Source organism: Lutra lutra, chromosome 15, assembly GCF_902655055.1.
Source record: "Lutra lutra chromosome 15, mLutLut1.2, whole genome shotgun sequence".
Taxonomy (NCBI): Eukaryota; Metazoa; Chordata; class Mammalia; order Carnivora; family Mustelidae; genus Lutra; species Lutra lutra.
In genome coordinates, this window is record NC_062292.1 from 65,825,991 (window position 1) to 65,844,064 (window position 18,074).

At 43.0% G+C, this 18,074-nt stretch overlaps 1 protein-coding gene across 1 annotated transcript in view; it reads left to right on the top strand.

Moving 5' to 3' along the window:
- Positions 1-18,074, top strand: part of LOC125086296 (olfactory receptor 10J3-like) — a 152,008-nt gene that overhangs the window by 65,991 nt on the left and 67,943 nt on the right.

Sequence of the window (18,074 nt, forward strand, 5' to 3'; positions counted from 1 at the left end):
ACTTGCCAGAGCCAGTTGTGAAGGGACATGCGTAAGGCAAGAATTCAAGCCAGGGACAGATTGCCATTGGCGGCACGCTTCTGGGAGGAAGGAGGCCAGTCTGGCTCTGCTCACAGCACAGAGCATGGCCTTCTTCCTGCTTCCACTCAAAATCCGATGCCTAGAAGAGGCAGTGAGAGGAGACACTGCCTTCTCCCCTTGAGAGTCTTGTGGACAGGGGACATTCTGTGACCCAGAGCCTGCTCCTTGCTTCCTTCCTATGTTCCCCAAATACCACTGATTTTTTCAACATCTTTGTCGCCTTCTGTGTGAAGGGTCCTTTCTGCTCGTTTCCTAGTCTCTAAACACAGTAGAGCATCTGACACATCCTAAAGGTTTGAAGTAGCAATAGCTAGAAGAAAACAGTGGTAAAGAGAACAAAATATTTAAGTTTGTAGAAGTCTCTGGCTTTAACCTCAGTGTAAGTGCAGGGATGCTTTTCTTTGCTCATTTCATTTGTCTGCATTTGTTCATCTATAAAATAGAATAATATATTCTCATAGTGTTACTATGGAGATCATATGAATTACTACGTGTGAAAAGCCCAGCGTAGTTCTTGGTATGTGAGAAGCAAACGGTACGTTAAATTCCTGCTCTTTCATGCAGACTCCCCTTCCCACTCTCTACTGGGTTCTCCTCGGCCAGACCCCCCAAACACATACACTGTTTCTCATGTTCGTGAATGGCTCTTGTCATTGATTCCTCGAATCTCTATTGACTTAGAAGCCCAGACTCCACTTCTCACCTCCTGTCCGGTTCTAGATTCTGAAATCTGGATGGGGCTGGAGCTGGTCTGGGGTCCACACACCCCCGTGAACAAACCCCAGCTCCAATCACTTCATGTGTGACCTTAGAAACATTGGTCTCTCCAGGCTTCAGGGCCTCCCTCTGTAAGGAGAAGACAGTACCGATCTCCACGACAGAGGGCTGATGGAAGAATTACGTGAGAAGATGGCTGGAAGGCATTTACCAGAGGGCCCAGTGTACAGTAGGCCATCAATAAATGGTCACCATTGGTAGAGATGAGCACAGATGCGAAAGTATGAATATTTTAGGTCGTTGTATTATCCTCACTTCTCCCCTCCCAAGCCTGGCTTAAGGTTAGAAGGTGGTTGGTCTTCATCTAGAACATATACAACAGCTTGTGGGGTTGAGGGTCCTTCTCTAGGTTTTGGAAGCAGCAGGGGGGAGGAGGAGGTGGGAGGGCAGGAAATATGCCAGCAGGGGAGCGAGTCCCCTGGACAGGGAGGGTATGGGTGTGGGCTGGGCTGGGTAAGCCATTCCCAGGGCAGCTGCTCTGCAGACATTCCCGTCTCCTGGAGCTCCTGCCTAGGCTCCTGCATTCACAAAACACTGATGTTTGAGCCTGGCCCTCACCTTCCTAGCCTCTGGTTGGTATCTGGGGCAAGAAATGGGAGGCAATGGTGGGGACTTCCATATTCAGGAAATAGGCTTTTTCTGGTGTAAAGGGGACTCTTAGGTTCACTCTATCAGAGTCCAATGTCCCGTGGCTCGCCGCCAGCCCTGTGCACCAGGAGCGTGATAGAGGGTGAGGGCTGGGATGGCATGTTCCCAGTTCCCCTGGCTTACCCTGTGTGATGCCCTGAATGCTGTATTTTGGGGTTAGTGGACCAGTTAAGCCCTTTGAAAGTTCTGCCTGAGATTTTCCAGCAGGGCAGGGGAGTCCCCACCGAGTCAGACAAGAGTCCCCGCTCCACTGAGTCATGGGGGGGGTGACTTACATCTCTCCAGGCAGGGCTGAGACTGGCTCTAGCTTCAGAGAGTAACACTTGAGAGTGTAGACCCACGATTGCCAGTGCCCCCGCTCCTTGGGGCAGGCACAGCTTGCACAGATTCTTCTGAAGGGAGACCCTGAAGATCTGAGTATTCACTGGGGTCGGCCAGTTAATTCTGCTCCTGATTGGTCCAATGTGGGAGAAGCAGAAAGCAGCACCAGGCTCCTCTGTGCCTTCCGTAGCCCTGCCCCTTAGGTGTGGATTGTAGGCTGAGGGAGGACTGTGCTCCTGGCCTCTGGGGTCTCTCTCCCCGAAGCCACAGTGATTGTCCCCAAGGCAGCAGTGGCAAGATCCAAATCTCCTGACGTCTGGGGATCTCATGAGATGGGGGCTCATCAGACTGATCCCACAGACTGTGTGTGTGTGTGTGTAGGCAGCCTGAGGTTCCCCAGGAGCAAAGCCTTTGCATCAGGATGCAGTCCTGCTCTGCTCAGTCGATGGGGAGGAGCCCTGGCCTTAGGATCCAGCTGTCTAAGGGAGCAGGCAAGCCACGCACACTAGGATCTCCTGGCCCCTTCCATTTCCAATGTTCTGGAGCTGTGACTCATTCACTCCTAGATGCTTTCAACAAGAGCTCATGGAGCACATCCCACGTGCCAGGTGCAGGGAGCGGAGCAGAGCCCGGGGCCAAGGCGGCTGTACTGCGTGCCAGCTGCGCGGCTCTGCATGCCCCCTCCAGGCCATCACTGTGTTACAGGGACATCGGAGACCCTCATCCTGAGGAAGAGGACAAGGGAAGCCTGACTGGAGTCATTCCTGCCTCTCCCACATCTCCCCCTACATTTGTGCAAGCAGCAGACCCAGTCTTGTCTGCCTTTCCTGCCGTGAGCCCCAGACAGGCTTTCCCACAGGCCGAAGGCGGATCAGACCCCAGATCCGTCAGCTTCCCTGGAACTCGGTCTCCTGGGTGTTCCCTAGTTCTGGTGCCTGGCTCATGCCTTTCTCTGGGACACCTGTCAAAGTGGGAGAGCCTCCCTTTCTAAGAAGCAGCAGACTGAGGCACGAGTACTTGAAAGTAGGGCAGTCCGTTAACCTCTCATGTCCCTGAAGCGTTGACTCGGGAGAACCCGGAACCACTTGGCCTTCTAAGCCATGAAGACGAGAGAGCCCCACAGCGGAGAGAGACACGTACGGACTGTGTTAACCACTGCAGGGGGCCCAGCACACAGCCCTGTGGCACAGTGGAAACCGTCTGCGGCGGGGGTGGGGGAGGGAGGGCAGCAGGTGTTACCTAGACCTGAAAACCATGGGTTAATCTTGGGCCTAATTTGCCCATGTCCCTTCTTTGCAGTTTTTCTAGTAGGTTGATTCACATATTTATGCAGCTCTTTGGAATTAGAAATACAAGGGATTTGAAACCCATGAGAAAAGAGGAAACCCTGATGGATTGAAATTATGAACTGGAAAATGAGTACATTTTTAGAAAATGTAAGATTCTTAGTGTATGTTTATCTGACATAAGATGAGTTTAGATGTAAAAAGACTGTGAAAAATCTGCAGTGGATGGAGGCTTTTTTCTGAGAAGGGAGAAAATACATTGGTTACATCATCTGTCTATTTTGGCAGTTTTGTCTTTCCGTTCTGACTTTTTATATCTCCTCCTGTTGCACCCAGCGATGGGCTATGTATGATACAGTATCGAAAGCTAGCCGTCCGGGGGGCATTTTTCCTTTTTTTTTCAGATTTTAATGAAAATGCTTCTCCTGGGGCAGCTGGGTGGCTCAGCTGGTTAAGCGTCCTGCCCTCGGTTTTCGCTCAGGTTGTGATCTCACGTCCTGAGATGGAGCCCGTCGGCTTGAGATTCTCTCTCCGCCTCTGCCCCTCCCTGCCACACCCCTGTGCGCTCGCCCTCTCTCTCAAATCTTCGAGGTGCTTCTCATGCTTCCATCCCCATGAAAGGGGACGCTGAGCTGTACATGCCTGACAGATTCCCTCTGTCAGAGGAAGGAGGGTCCCTTCTATTCTCAGTCCATCTGCAACGTTATCACGAGTCCTCTCCTGAATTTTCGGCTGGTTCCTTTTCTATATCCATGGGTACAGTGGATACAGTTGTATGCTTTTTCTCTTTAATTGGTTAGGGTGCTGAATTACATTAATAGATTTTTCTGATGTTGACTCATTCATTTTTAAGGAAAACCCTTAGTCAAAGACCAAGACCAGTATACACGACTGAATTCAATTAGCTATTTTTTCATCTACCCGTTATTTGCCAATAATTATCTCTTAAATATCTTTCTCTTCTTTGCCTATTTTTGGTAACAAACATTTGCAATTAGCAATGTTTTTCAGTGCTGGGGAAATTTCACGCCTTGTCTAAGCTCTGAACCTGGTATCTTTTCTTGTTTGTTTTTTTGAAATAGTTTTTTTCCCCCCACTGCTTTTCCATTTTTGTGGGGTTGTTATTCTAATAAATTTTTTTATTCTTGGTATAATTATGGTAATTTATATCTTCCTCTGAATTTGCCTATCTTTTATGCTTTTTCAAATATTTTATGTTGTTCCAGATATGTTTTTATAATTATTTTATGTGTACCTGTCTTTGTGGCCTTTTTTCCTAATTTTTAGTCTGTCTGATTTATCTTCATTGTTGAAGGTTGTTTTAAATTGATCTTTCCAAAGATTCCGAATTTAAAAAAATAACATTTCTGTTGTTTCATGTTCACTCTGGTATTTAAATTCTACTTAGTTATTATTTGTTTCTACTTCCTTTGGGTTTATTTTGTTCTTTCCCAAGCTTTCTGGATTAGAATATTTTACTTATCTTCCCTCTTATAGTAAATACATAAAGCTATAAATTTCTGAGAACTGCTCTGGATAGCCCTCATTTACTTCGATATGTAATGTTTCTGTTTTAAGTTGTAATACTGTGTACTTTAAAAATTTTTGTTTTTGTATCTTCTTTATTTTTTTTTATTATCTTAGTCACCATACAGTCCATCATTAGTTTTTTTTGTTTTGTTTTTTTAATTTTATTTTTTATAAACACATATTTTTATCCCCAGGGGTACAGGTCTGCGAATCGCCAGGTTTACACACTTCACAGCACTCACCATAGCACATACCCTCCCCAATATCCATAACCCCACCCCCTCTCTCCCAACCCCCCTCCCCCCATCAACCCTCAGTATGTTTTGTGAGATTAAGAGTCACTTATGGTTTGTCTCCCTACCAATCCCATCTTGTTACATTTATTCTTCTCCTACCCCCTTAACCCCCCATGTTGCATCTCCTCTCCCTCATATCAGGGAGATCATATGATAGTTGTCTTTCTCCGATTGACTTATTTCACTAAGCATGATACCCTCTAGTTCCATCCACGTCATCGCAAATGGCAAGATTTCATTTCTTTTGATGGCTGCATAGTATTCCATTGTGTATATATACCACATCTTCTTTATCCATTCGTCTGTAGATGGACATCTAGGTTCTTTCCATAGTTTGGCTATTGTAGACATTGCTGCTATAAACATTCGGGTGCACGTGCCCCTTCGGATCACCACATTTGTATCTTTAGGGTAAATACGCAGCAGTGCAATTGCTGGGTCATAGGGTAGTTCTATTTTCAACATTTTGAGGAACCTCCATGCTGTTTTCCAGAGTGGTTGCACCAGCTTGCATTCCCAACAGTGTAGGAGGGTTCCCCTTTCTCCGCATCCTCGCCAGCATCTGTCATTTCCTGACTTGTTAATTTTAGCCATTCGGACTGGTGTGAGGTGATATCTCATGGTGGTTTTGATTTGTATTTCCCTGATGCCGAGTGATATGGAGCACTTTTTCATGTGTCTGTTGGCCATCTGGATGTCTTCTTTGCAGAAATGTCTGTTCATGTCCTCTGCCCATTTCTTGATTGGATTATTTGTTCTTTGGGTGTTGAGTTTGCTAAGTTCTTTATAGATTTTGGACACTAGCCCTTTATCTGATATGTCATTTGCAAATATCTTCTCCCATTCTGTCAGTTGTCTTTTGGTTTTGTTCACTGTTTCCTTTGCTGTGCAAAAGCTTTTGATCTTGATAAAATCCCAAAAGTTCATTTTTGCCCTTGCTTCCCTTGCCTTTGGTGATGTTCCTAGGAAGATGTTGCTGCGGTTGACGTCGAAGAGGTCGCTGCCTGTGTTCTCCTCAAGGATTTTGATGGATTCCTTTCTCACATTGAGATCCTTCATCCATTTTGAGTCTATTTTCGTGTGTGGTGTAAGGAAATGATCCAATTTCATTTTTCTGCATGTGGCTGTCCAATTTTCCCAACACCATTGATTGAAGAGGCTGTCTTTTTTCCAGTGGACATTCTTTCCTGCTTTGTTGAAGATGAGTTGACCATAGAGTTGAGGGTCTATTTCTGGGCTCTCTATTCTGTTCCATTGATCTATGTGTCTGTTTTTGTGCCAGTACCATGCTGTCTTGATGATGACAGCTTTGTAATAGAGCTTGAAGTCCGGAACTGTGATGCCACCAACTTTGGCTTTCTTTTTCAATATTCCTTTGGCTATTCGAGGTCTTTTCTGGTTCCATATGAATTTTAGGATCATTTGTTCCATTTCTTTGAAAAAAATGGATGGTACTTTGATAGGAATTGCATTAAATGTGTAGATTGCTTTAGGTAGCATAGACATTTTCACAATATTTATTCTTCCAATCCAGGAGCATGGAACATTTTTCCATTTCTTTGTGTCTTCCTCAATTTCTTTCATGAGTACTTTATAGTTTTCTGAGTATAGATTCTTAGTCTCTTTGGTTAGGTTTATTCCTAGGTATCTTATAGTTTTGGGTGCAATTGTAAATGGGATGGACTCCTTAATTTCTCTTTCTTCTGTCTTGTTGTTGGTGTAGAGAAATGCAACTGATTTCTGTGCATTGATTTTATATCCTGACACTTTACTGAATTCCTGTACAAGTTCTAGCAGTTTTGGAGTGGAGTCTTTTGGGTTTTCCACATAGAGTATCATATCATCTGCAAAGAGTGATAGTTTGACTTCTTCTTTGCCGATTTGGATGCCTTTAATTTCCTTTTGTTGTCTGATTGCTGAAGCTAGGACTTCTAGTACTATGTTGAATAGCAGTGGTGATAACGGACATCCCTGCCGTGTTCCTGACCTTAGCGGAAAAGCTTTCAGTTTTTCTCCATTGAGAATGATATTTGCGGTGGGTTTTTCATAGATGGCTTTGATAATATTGAGGTATGTGCCGTCTATCCCTACACTTTGAAGAGTTTTGATCAGGAAGGGATGCTGTACTTTGTCAAATGCTTTTTCAGCATCTATGGAGAGTATCATATGGTTCTTGTTCTTTCTTTTATTAATGTGTTGTATCACATTGATTGATTTGCGGATGTTGAACCACCCTTGCAGCCCTGGAATAAATCCCACTTGGTCGTGGTGAATAATCCTTTTAATGTACTGTTGAATCCTACTGGCTAGTATTTTGGCGAGAATTTTTGCATCTGTGTTCATCAAGGATATTGGTCTGTAGTTCTCTTTTTTGTTGGGATCCTTGTCTGGTTTTGGGATCAAGGTGATGCTGGCCTCATAAAATGAGTTTGGAAGTTTTCCTTCCATTTCTATTTTTTGGAACAGTTTCAGGAGAATAGGAATTAGTTCTTCTTTAAATGTTTGGTAGAATTCCCCCGGGAAGCCATCTGGCCCTGGGCTTTTGTTTGTTTGGAGATTTTTGATGACTGTTTCAATCTCCTTACTGGTTATGGGTCTGTTCAGGCTTTCTATTTCTTCCTGGTTCAGTTGTGGTAGTTTATATGTCTCTAGGAATGCATCCATTTCTTCCAGATTGTCAAATTTGTTGGCGTAGAGTTGCTCATAGTATGTTCTTATAATTGTCTGTATTTCTTTGGTGTTCGTTGTGATCTCTCCTCTTTCATTCATGATTTTATCGATTTGGGTCCTTTCTCTTTTCTTTTTGATAAGTCTGGCCAGGGGTTTATCAATCTTATTAATTCTTTCAAAGAACCAGCTCCTAGTTTCGTTGATTTGTTCTATTGTTTTTTTGGTTTCTATTTCATTGATTTCTGCTCTGATCTTTATGATTTCTCTTCTCCTGCTGGGTTTAGGGTTTCTTTCTTGTTATTTCTCCAGCTCCTTTAGGTGTAGGGTTAGGTTGTGTACCTGAGACCTTTCTTGTTTCTTGAGAAAGGCTTGTACCGCTATATATTTTCCTCTCAGGACTGCCTTTGTTGTTTCCCACAGATTCTGAACCGTTGTGTTTTCATTATCATTTGTTTCCATAAATTTTTTCAATTCTTCTTTAATTTCCTGATTGACCCATTCATTCTTTAGAAGGATGCTGTTTAGTCTCCATGTATTTGGGTTCTTTCCAAATTTCCTCTTGTTATTGAGTTCTAGCTTCAGAGCATTGTGGTCTGAAAATATGCAGGGAATGATCCCAATCTTTTTTTTTTTTTAAGAATTTATTTATTTATTTGTCATAGAGAGAGAAGCGAGAGTGAGCACAGGCAGACAGAGTGGCAGGCAGAGGCAGAGGGAGAAGCAGGCTCACTGCCAAGCAAGGAGCCCGATGTGGGACTCGATCCCAGGACGCTGGGATCATGACCTGAGCCGAAGGCAGCTGCTTAACCAACTGAGCCACCCAGGCGTCCCAATCCCAGTCTTTTGATACCGGTTGAGACTTGATTTAGGACCAAGAATGTGATCTATTCTGGAGAATGTTCCATGTGCACTAGAGAAGAATGTGTATTCTGTTGCTTTGGGATGAAATGTTCTGAATACATCTGTGATGTCCATCTGGTCCAGTGTGTCATTTAAGGCCTTGATTTCCTTGTTGATCTTTTGCTTGGATGATCTGTCCATTTCAGTGAGGGGAGTGTTAAAATCCCCTACTATTATTGTATTCTTGTCGATTTGTTTCTTTGATTTTGTTATTAATTGGTTTATATAGTTGGCTGCTCCCACGTTAGGGGCATAGATATTTATAATTGTTAGATCTTCTTGTTGGACAGTTCCTTTGAGTATGATATAGTGTCCTTCCTCATCTCTTATTATAGTCTTTGGCTTAAAATCTAATTGATCTGATATAAGGATTGCCACTCCTGCTTTCTTCTGATGTCCATTAGCATGGTAAATTCTTTTCCACCCCCTCACTTTAAACCTGGAGGTGTCTTCGGGTTTAAGATGAGTTTCTTGTAGGCAACTTATAGATGGGTTTTGTTTTTTTATCCATTCTGATACCCTGTGTCTTTTGATTGGGGCATTTAACCCATTAACATTCAGGGTAAGTATTGAGAGATATGAATTTAGTGCCATTGTACTGCCTGTAAGGTGACTGTTATTGTATATTGTCTCTGTTTCTTTCTGATCTACTACTTTTAGGGTCTCTCTTTGCTTAGAGGACCCCTTTCAATATTTCCTGTAGAGCTGGTTTGGTATTTGCAAATTCTTTCAGTTTTTGTTTGTCCTGGAAGCTTTTAATCTCTCCTTCTATTTTCAATGATAGCCTAGCTGGATATAGTATTCTTGGCTGCATGTTTTTCTCATTTAGTACTCTGAATATATCATGCCAGCTCTTTCTGGCCTGCCAGGTCTCTGTGGATAAGTCTGCTGCCAATCTAATATTTTTACCATTGTACGTTACAGACTTCTTTTCCCGGGCTGCTTTCAGAATCTTTTCTTTGTCACTAAGACTTGTCAATTTTACTATTAGGTGACGGGGTGTGGACCTATTCTTATTGATTTTGAGGGGGTTTTCTGAACCTCCTGGATTTTGATGCTTGTTCCCTTTGCCATATTGGGGAAATTCTCTCCAATAATTCTCTCCAATATACCTTCTGCTCCCCTCTCTGTTTCTTCTTCTTCTGGAATCCCAATTATTCTAATGTTGTTTTGTCTTATGGTGTCACTTATCTCTCGAATTCTCCCCTCGTGGTCCAGTAGCTGTTTGTCCCTCTTTTGCTCAGCTTCTTTATTCTCTGTCATTTGGTCTTCTATATCGCTAATTCTTTCTTCTGCCTCATTTATCCTAGCCGTCAGAGCCTCCATTTTTGTTTGCACATCATTAATAGCTTTTTTGATTTCAACTTGGTTAGATTTTAGTTCTTTTATTTCTCCAGAAAGGGCTTTTATATCTCCCGAGAGGGTTGCTTTAATATCTTCCATGCCTTTTTCAAGCCCGGCTAGAACCTTGAGAATCATCATTCTGAACTCTATATCTGACATATTACCAATGTCTGTATTGATTAGGTCCCTAGCCTTTGGTTCTGCTTCTTGTTCTTTTTTTTGTTGTGAATTTTTCCGCCTTGTCATTTTGTCCAGATAAGAGTATATGAAGGAGCAAGTAAAATACTAAAAGGATGGCAACAACCCCAGGAAAATATGCTTTAGCCAAATCAGAAGAGATCCCAAATCGTGAGGGGGGAGAAAGGGGATAAAAAAGGGGTTCAGGGGGCGCCTGGGTGGCTCAGTGGGTTAAGCTGCTGCCTTCGGCTCAGGTCATGATCTCAGGGTCCTGGGATCGAGTCCCACATTGGGCTCTCTGCTCAGCAAGAAGCCTGCTTCCCTCTCTCTCTCTCTCTGCCTACCTCTCCGTCTACTTGTGATCTCTCTCTGTCAAATAAATAAATAAAAAAATCTTAAAAAAAAAAAGGGTTCAGAAAGAAAAAAAAAAGAAAATATTAAAAAAAGAAAGCCGATAAAAAATATAAAAAGGAAATATATATATATTAGATAAACTATTTAAAAAACGTTAAAAAAGAAAACGGTAAAAGTTAAAAAAATTTAGCAGGAGAAAAAAAAATTGAAAATGGAAAAAAAATTAAATTAACTGCAAGGCTAAAGAATCATGGGGAGAAAGCCATGAGTTCCATGCTTTGCTTTCTTCCCCTCTGGAATTCTGCCGCTCTCCTTGGTATTGAAACTGCAGTCCTTGGTAGGTGAACTTGGTCCTGGCTGGGTTTCTCGTTGATCTTCTGGGGGAGGGGCCTGTTGTAGTGATTCTCAAGCGTCTTTGCCCCAGGCGGAGTTGCACCGCCCTTACCCGGGGCTGCGCTGAGTCATCCGCTCGGGTTCGCTTTCGGGAGCTTTTGTTCCCTGAGCGCTTTCCGTAGAGTTCCGGAAGACGGGAATGAAGATGGCGGCCTCCTGGTCTCCGGCCCAGAGGAGCCGAGAGCCCGGGGCCCCAGTCCTCAGTGCGCCCTCAGAGAACAGCGCACAATGACTCCCGTCACCCTGGCCTCCGGCCGCGCTCCGAGCTGACCACGCCTGTGACCGGTTCAAGGTAACCCCGAACTGAGAGTCACTCCTTGGCTCTGTCTCTGTAGCCGGCTTCCCCGTTCTAATACCGGTAAGCTCTGCGACACTCAGACACCCCGATCCTTCTGTGACCCTGTGGGACCTGAGGCCGCACTGACCCCGCGTGGGCTTCACCCCGGTTAAGCCTCTGGAGCGATGTCCCTCAGCGGAACAGACTTTTAAAAGTCCCAATTTTGTGCTCGGTTGCTCCGCTGCTCGCCGGGAGCCGGCCCCTCCCCCCGTGGTCTATCTTCCCGTCGCTTTGGATTCACTTCTCCGCCAGTCCTACCTTTCAGATAGTGGTTGATTTTCTGTTTCTAGAATTGCTGTTCTTCTTCTCTTCAATCTCCCGTTGGATTTGTAGGTGTTTGCAATCTTTAAATAAGCTATTTAGATGATCTCCCGCTACCTGAAGTCGTCTCAGCTTCTACTTCTCCGCCATCTTGACTCCTCCCTCCCATCATTAGTTTTTGATGTAATGTTCCATGATTCATTGTTTGCACAGAACACCCAGTGTTCTGTGCAACATGTGCCCTCCTTAATACACATCACTGGGCTCACCCATCCCCCCACGCTCCCCCCACATCCACAGTTTGTTTCTCAGAGTCCATAGTCTCTCACGATTTATCTCCCCTTCTGATTCCCTCCCTCCATTTGTCCCTTCCTTCTCCTAATGTCCTCCATGCTATTTCTTATGTTCCACAAATAAGTGAAATCATATGATAATTGACTTCCTCAGCTTGACTTATTTCACTCAGCACAGTCTCTTCCAGTTCCATCCATATTAGTGCAAATGGTGGGGATTCATCCTTTCTGATGGCTGAGTAATATTCCGTTGTATATATGGACCACATCTTCTTTATCCATTCGTCTGTTGAAGGCATTCGGGTCCTTCCACAGTTTGGCTATTGTGGACATTGCTGCTATGAATATTGGGGTACATATGGCCCTTCTTTTCACTACATCTGCATATTTGGAGTAAATACCCAGTAGTGCAGTTGTCAGGTTGTCGGGTAGCTCTATTTTTAATTTTTGAGAAACTTCCATATTGTTTTCCAAAGTGGGTGTACCAACTTGCATTCCCACCAACAGTGTGAGAGGGTTCCCCTTTCTCCACATCCTCTCCAATATTTGTTGTTTCCTGTATTGTTAAGTTTTGCCATTCTGACAGGTGTAAGGTGACATCTCAGTGTTGTTTTGATTTGAATTTCCTGATGGCTAATGATGATGAACATTGTTTCATCTGTCTGTTAGCCATTTGTATGCAGGAAAAAATATCCAATGGAAAAAAGTCTCTTCAATAAATGGTGCTGGGAAAGTTGGAGAGTTACATCTTCTTTAACTCCTTTTACTTAGAGGTCTGTGAACAGAATAAGCATGAGGCAAGAGTCAAGGGTCTAGACCTTGGAGTCACGGAGCTGGGTTTCTGTCTCTCTGTGACTTTGGAGGAGTTGTTCCTTCTCTCCTTGTTTCCACTGCCTTGTTCATAAGATCTGGGGGATGATAGTACTTCCTCAAGCAGCTGTTGTAAAGATTGGATGAGTAAATATTTGAGTAAATATTTGGCTGGCATGTAAGTATTTATGAAGTAAATATTGCCATCTATGAGGAGGAGTAATTAAGGGTTTGGCTACTTTTTTAGGATGGGGCTTGATTTCTTAATGCATTGTGGTCGATGAAAATTATTTATATAATATCAATAGTTCAGAATTTGTTGAGGCATTCTTTAGGGTCATAATAGTGGCCATTCTTGGTAAGAAGGTTAGGCTTTTAGATCAGGCTTTTTAATTGTCCTTCTACCCTTTTTCGCCCTCTTGACCTATTGAATGTTTTATTAGTTTCTGAGAGAACTGTGTGACAATCTCCTGTTACTAGGTATTAAATTTCTTCCAGTAGTTTTATCAATTTTTGCATAATACAATTTGAAGCAAGGCTGTTAGGACTTTATAAACTCATGAATGGAATAATTTTCTGGTGAATTATTTTCCTTATCAATAGTCTAGGTCCTGGGCTGGTTTTCACTTGGTATACAATTTTTGTCTGATGTCAGTAATATTACATCAACTTTTTGGTCAACATTTTCCCGCATCCCATTTCAACCTCTTCATTTTCAACCTATATCATTTTATTTTCATAGTGTAGTGTCAGATTATTAAAATTCAGTCTGAGAGCCTTTTTGTTTCAATTGATTAACTTAATCCACTCACATCTTTTATAATTAGAGAAATTGCTGGGTATTGCTGTCACCCTCCATTTTCCATTTACTACAATTTCTTACTCTGTTTGTTTCTTCGCTAGGCTTTTGTTTGACTGACTCATTTCTGGTTATATATACACCATTTCTAGTCATCCAAAAGTCAAACTGAATTTTTACAATTGAATTCAGTTTTTATAAATAATCCAAATGCAGAATTCAAAATACAAAATGATACTGCATTATTACAACAGTTGTCTATCTACCCATGATTCTTGGTTCTTAGAAGTTAGCTCCTCTGCCTCCTCCTCTTGGTATTCTTGTGTTTCTATTCTATGTAAAATGCCTGTAGTGATAAATCATTCCTAGATTTTAGGCATCCCCTCTTGCTTTCCCAGCTCACTTACAATACTGTGTACACATGAACACAAATATGCCCACATACTTCTCCTCTTGTCATCCTCCCACTAAAGATGAAATCTGTTTTCAGAACATACGTCATTATAATATGCAAATATTATTCTGAGCCCTGTAGCATACTGTACGTCTGTCTCTTCTGGGGCAACTTTTGTTTTCTCACTGGATTTTGGTAATTGAACCTTTCAGTTGTCAGTTCTGAGGAATCTATAATTACTCCATCCTCACCTTTTTCTTTTCACCAGAGCAGTAAGACCTTTTCCTAAAACTAGTTACATACGGTCAGACATATCTAGTCATTTCTGTTTGTCTTTCTAGATGGATGAATGGATGGATGGATGTCCATCTCTGTTTGGCTTGCTAGGTAGCTTCTCTTTGTCTCAGACCACTGTTCTGCAGTCCTCTTTCCTTCTGCTTCAGTCTGGCCTGGGGTGTTTGTGGGACTACACTAGGGCTCTAACCCTGGAGCTTTCCTTCATCAGTGTTCTCTCCCCCACACCCCTGCTTTATTAGAGTAAAATCAACAATAGAAACTGTGTATGTCTAAGGTATAGAATGGGATGATTTGATTATACCTTGTGAAAGGATTGCCGCAACCAAGCTAGGTAACACATCCACCACTGTGTGTGTGTGTGTGTGTGTGTGTGTGTGTGTGTGTGTGTGTGTGTCTGTGTCTGTGTGTCTGTGTGTCTCTGTTGGGTGAGAACACTTAAGATCGCTTCTAGCAAATTTCAGATATACAATACAGCATCGTTCGCTGCAGTCTCCATGCTGCACAGTCGATCCCTAAAACTTATTTTATGATTGAAAGTTTGGATCTTTTGACCAACATCTGCCCAGCTCCCCCAGCCCCTAGCAACACCCTTTTACTCTGCTCCTGTCACCTTAACGTTTTTGAATTCCAGATATAAGTGAGATCATACAGAGATCATACAATATTTCCCTCTTTGTGCTTGGTTTATTTCACCTACTGTAATGTCCCCCAGGCCATTCATGTTGTTGCAAAGGTCAGCATTTCCTCCTTTTTTAATGGCTGGATAATTTGAGAATGTATGTGCGTGTGTGTGTAAGCACGAATGTGTGTGCGTTCACACCTGTAGTCTCCCACATCCTCTTTCTCCATTCGTCTGTTGAAGGACACTCACGTTGTTTCCATATCCTGGCGGTTGTGAGTCACGCAGTGGTGAACAGGGGAGTGCAGCTCTCTCCCTGTAGAACACCCACTGTGCAAATTCTGGAAGAACATATTTAGAGAATTAAGAGAATTGGAATAAAGCCACTGTCAAGAGCTATGAAAGGTCTGAGATTTAACTTACTTGCAAGCTGGCAAGTTATCCTGATACCATGTCACAGAGGCAGGCAGAAGACACAGATTGCCGGGTCTGAGACAAAAGACCTCATTCCTCACAGCCAGAGTATTGGCATGGGCACTGGTTCTTTGAGCTCTGGTTCTCACACAGGAGCAGAAAGAGGGCCAGGAGATACTTGAACGTGCAATGAGTTGCATTAGAAAACTGGAACTCTGAGCTCAGGGAACCAGAATCTGCTCTAATGGGCAGTAAGCCTGCCTGCCCTATGCTCCAGAGGGACACAGCAGCATCTAGAAGGGAAGGAGGAAGTCGTGTGGGACGACAGGTGGGGGTAGGTGTGGGCATCTGGAATGAAGTGCAGGTGCACGGGGCCTCACCCATGAGGGAAGAGCAGCATGGATTTTGTGTGGGAAACGTATTCTTGAGAGCCTAGTTGAACCATTTGCTATAAAAATAAAAACAATAATCTATTTTGGGTTTCAAAATTTGGAAAGGCTCGCTAATATTTGAGCCATTAAAATAGCAAAGAATCTTTATTATGTTTAGATTAGAGGCAGGTAATAAAGGTCAGGATAAACGGTTATCTATCTTGATAGAAATGTATGTATTCGAAGATATGAAGACAAGAAGTCAATGAGAATAAATGACAAATTTCTTTGCAGCTGGCAGGAAGAAGGAATAAGAAAATGTAAAATAGGGACGCCTGGGTGGCTCAGTTGGTTAAGCAGCTGCCTTCGGCTCAGGTCATGATCCCAGCGTCCTGGGATCGAGTCCCACATCGGGCTCCTTGCTCATCAGGGAGCCTGCTTCTCCCTCTGCCTCTGCCTGCCATTCTGTCTGCCTGTGCTTGCTCTCCCTCCCTCTCTTTCTCTGACAAATAAATAAATAAAATCTTTAAAAAAAAAAGAAAATGTAAAATAACATTTAAAAAAGAGAGCAGAGAGTATGATTAACGCATAAAGTCCTCTGAGCTATTAATTTAAAAGAAAGTAGAATTGAAACCACTGTGGGCAATTTCTAATTATATAGGCCTGAAAGATTAAAAAAAAAAAACAAACCCTCAAAACTGGGTTTGATCAGCGAGCAGCACAAATAAAAGATCCCGCACACACCTTTGGTTCTTTTTCATGCCAGTGGTGACCCCATCCACACCATGGGAGAAGAGCCAGGAAACGCCCTCAGGAGGGTGGCAGGGGCTCCTGTGTGCAGGTAGCGTGATAAGACTCTGAGGTCTGCGGTGGCAGAAGCAGAGAAGGGGTGTGATCCAGGCCTGTCTATTAAGAGTGATGTGAACAGAGCTAATGCAGGCTCACTCAGCTCTCGCAATAGTAGAAAGTGCATAATGACATATTTGGTTCGAATTCAACTTTTGTATTTTGGAAAATCCCACACACTGAGGCACTCTTCAACCCCAAAGTCTCAGCTCGGTTTCTCTTCCTTACAGTTGGCCCCAAGGATTCAGCCTCCTGAAAGCTGCTGCAAACCACATGGCCCTAGACCCTTTCAGAACCACTCTTCATTTCCTAAATGTGACACCATCATCTCTAATAGTGACAGTAATCATGGCTGACATTTTTAAAGGTCTTACTGTGTCTGTCATTTTTCTTACTGGCTTATGCTTTAACCTATTTGAGCCTTACGGTATTCTGACCTAAGTACTCAAGTGACTCCTTGTATAGATGAGGGCAGTGTGTTATGGAGATGACTAGACCCTGCCCAAGGTGAAATAAGATTCAGTGGTAGAACCTTCTGGCTCTAGAACCTTTCCTTAACCACTAACCTGTAGTGATTCTCTTGCTGCTTCATCAGAATCTTTCTAAATGCAGATCCCTCTAAGTAGATGCCCCCTATGATGCACACATTGGTCACCTTTCCCTTACCAGTTTGGATAAAGTCTTTTCTAGTGGGTTGAGACCCTTGGTCTGGTTTGGTGCCCTTGTCTTCTGCTTCTTTAGCATCCATTACTCATCCCCATCATAGTCCCCACTATTCTACACTGTCATTCCCATTTATTTTTCTCTCCTAATGGTGTTTTGAGTTCCTGAACATCAGAGGCTCTAATTTATTATTCATTCAGTAAATGTTTACAGAGAAAGTAGTTTGGACTAGCCATTGCATCCATAGATCCTGTCACATGTGGGGGACGAGAAGATGCTCAAACAAATAAATGCTCTTTTTTGGGATTCCTCTCCCCCCTTAAGATCAATTGCAAATTTTATTGCTAATCTCACAGAGAAAGATGGGAGTCGAATACATAGCCACATTGAATGAGTTATAGAATTGATTGTATATACAAGCTTCCTGTGAATATTGCCTTTTCTCTTTGGATTCCTGTCCCCGCTCTAAGACCATTGGCAGTTTTCCTGGGTAAGCACTGGGTGTTTCATGTCTCTACTGGTGGGAAGCCTCAAGTCTTATCTGTACTTAGTTTACTTAGATAGCATTTACTAGGTGCTACGTCCTTTCTAAACACTCTGCAAATATATTAACTACTTTGATCCTCACAAGTCTGAAGACGTCGCTGTCATTAAGCCCACCTCAGAGACAAACCGAGACAGAAGCGACGTGCCTGTGGGGATGTTGCTAGAAGGAAACAGTATTCAGTCCCAGGGAGTGGCATGGAAGCTCCAGATCGAAGCTTTCCATCTCGGAGCCCTCTTGCCTCTCACTACACTCTTTCCTCTTTGAGACCTACTGACGGGAAATTGCATGTTGACACCTTCTTTGTGAGAGATCACTTGCCAAGAAACTTTATAGAGAGAACTGTGATGGTCTGTCAAAATTTAGGATGCTCCTAGCCTTTGACTTTGCATTTCACTTTCTTGTGTTCACTTAAGTATGAAATGACATATTTATAGTTGTCTGTTATAGAATTGTTTATAACGGCAAGAGCTGGGAAAAAAATGTGGGCAGTAAGCTGAGTTAGTGATGACCTATCTATAAAATGGAAAATTATGTCACCATAAAAAGAAATTCAGATGAATCTTTAAGTACTCTGTGGAAAGGCACCCAACATGATATTAAATGTAGTAGGAAAGGTATGAATGTGCCTATGAGCCCATGTATGCTT